Source organism: Cynara cardunculus, assembly GCF_001531365.2.
Source record: "Cynara cardunculus var. scolymus isolate 2C chromosome LG 1, CcrdV1, whole genome shotgun sequence".
In the NCBI taxonomy this organism is placed as follows: Eukaryota; Viridiplantae; Streptophyta; class Magnoliopsida; order Asterales; family Asteraceae; genus Cynara; species Cynara cardunculus.
Window position 1 is genome coordinate 42,811,446 of NC_037528.1, and position 2,897 is coordinate 42,814,342.

The window sequence follows — 2,897 nt, forward strand, 5'->3', positions numbered from 1 at the left end:
ACCTTATCGTCTAGAACCATCATATTTGAAGGAATTGGTAACACAGTTGAAAGATCTGCTTGATAAAGGCCTCATAGACCTAGTACTTCACCTTGGGGTGCTCTGGTTCTGTTTGTTAAAAAGAAAGATGGGTCTATAAGGACTACAAAGAACTGAATAAGCTGAACATCAAAAACAAATATCCCTTACCAAGAATCAATGATTTATTTGACCAATTGGTTGGAGCTAGTTATTTATCCAAAATTGATTTGCGGTCGGGATATCATCAGCTTAAGGTTAGAGATGAAGACATCGCCAAAACAACCTTTTGAACAAGATATGGACACCATGAGTTTTTGGTTATGCCTTTTGGTTTAACCAATGCTTCTACAACATTAAGGTATCTGATGAACCAGGTATGTAACAAATATCTTGATAAATTCTTTATTGTGTTTATCGAAGATATTCTTATATACTCAAATCTAAAGAAGAACATCTCAAATATCTTTGTTTGATCCTTGAACTTTTGAAGAAAGAAAAGTTATTTGTTAAATTGTCCAAATATGAGTTTTGGTCAAGAGAGGTACAGTTTTTGGGCCACTTTATTTATGAGGCAGGGGTAAAAGTATATCCTGCAAAGATTGAAGCAATTGAAACATGGGAGGTACCGAGAACTCCTACCGAAATCCGTAGTTTCTTGGAGTTAGCAGTCTATTATCGGAAATTCATTCAAAACTTTTCAAGAATTGTTTCACTGCTAACCAAGTTAACTAGGAAGAATGTCAAGTTTGAGTGGGAAGAGGATCAAAATAAAGCTTTTCAGCTATTGAAAGACCGTCTTTGCAGTGCTCCAGTGTTATCGTTAGTAGATGGATCTGAATATTTGTGGTATACAGAGATGCTTCAAAGTTAGGTTTGGGCTGCATACTGATGCAAATAGTAAAATTCATTTTTTATGCATCTAGGTAGTTGAAGGATCATGAGAAACAATATCCAACACACGATATGGAGCTTGTGGCTATGATATTCACATTAAATATTTGGAGGCATTATTTTTTGGGAACTGAATTTCAGATTTTCACAGATCATAAGAGCCTTCAACAGTTGATTAACCAGAAAAAGTTGAACATGCGGCAACGACGATAGATTGAATTGGTTAATGATTATGATTGCAAAATTATCTAGCATCAGGGAAAAGAAAATGTGGTAGCCGATGCTCTGAGTCGAAAAGAAAGGAGTGGTACGATCAAAGCCGTTGCAATGAGAACGAATTTGACTCCAGATCTTCACAGTGAAATTTTGAAGTGTCAAGAGGAAGCTGTCAAAGAAAACAAATTCAAAGTGGAAAGAGTGGGTAAAATGATTTTAATCTTGGTAAAAGAATGACAAGGGGATTCTATGCTTCCAAGGCAGGAATTGGACACCGGTTTTGGGAATATCCGGGAGTTAATTTTTGATGAAAGTCAAAAACCCCGATATTCAATTCATCCAGGTACCAATAAAATGTATAAAGATTTAAAACCGTTATAATTAGTGGGCGGGATTAAAGAAGGATATTGTGAGGTATGTGGAATGATGTTTAACATGTCTACAAGTGAAGATCGAGCATCAAAGACCATATGGGAATCTACAGTCTTTAAAGATTCCTGTGTGGAAATGGAATCATATCACGATGTATTTTGTCATGAAATTACCATGAACTCCAAAAGGATATGATGCTATATTGTTCATCGTAGACCGTTTGTCTAAATCTGCGCACTTTTTACCAATTAAAGAGAATTATCCTCCCACGGTGTTCCATTATCCATCATCTCAAATCGGAATAGTCGGTTTACCTCAAAGTTTTGGGAGAGTTTTCAAAGAGCCATGAGATCTTAAATCAGATCAAGTACGGCGTATCATCCTCAAATGGATGGGCAAAGTGAAAGAACAATCCAGACTCTCGAAGATATGTTAAGATCTTGTATTATTGACTTTGGGGGATCATGGGAAGATCATCTACCTTTGATTGAATTTGCTTATATTAACAATTATCACTCCAGCATCTAAGTGGCACCTTATGAAGTTTTGCATGGCTGAAAGTGCAAAACGCTGTTGAGTTGGTATGAAGTGGGAGAAAGATAGTTAACTGGTCTAGAGATTGTTTAGGTAACTTCTAAAGAGATTGAATAGATACGTGAATGAATTAAAACAGGTCAGGACTGACAAAAGAGTTATGTAGATAAGCGCCGTAAACCGGTTGAGTTTCTAGTAGGAGATTTCGTGATGCTGAAAGTCTCTCCATGGAAGGGTGTTGACAGATTTGAAAAGAGAGATAAGCTCAGTCCGAGGTATATTGGGCCGTTCAGAATTTGCGAACGGGTCGGATTGGTTTCTTATCAGTTAGAATTACCAAAGGAGCTCAGCTCAATTCATAACACTTTCCATGTTTCTAAGTTGAGAAAGTGTTTAGTAGATCCAAGTCTAGCAGTACTGTTATCAGAGGTAAAATTGGATAACAAACTGAACTTTGTAGAAACTCCCAAGGCCGTCACTGAATGGAAAACCAAAGTTTTAAGGAACAAATAAATCAATCTTATGAAAGTTCAGTGGCATTTCCATAAAGGTTCAGAGGCAACTTGGGAGTTGTAGTCTTAAATGAGAATAGAGTATCTTGGTTATTTGATTGACTGAATTCCGGGACGGAAAGGAGTGGATAATGTGGTAACCGGGTTCTGGGTATATAATTTGGGAGGGTTGAAAATTTTGGTAAATAATTATTTGATTAATTGCTTATGCTATATATATGTGTGTTCACCATCCTGATATATGCATGCATGTATGTGCATGTGAATGTGATGAGAAGGGGGGGGGGGGGGGAGGGTGTTTTATATTATTAAAATCTTTCACCGCCTTCTTTTGTGAAGGTATTTAAAGTT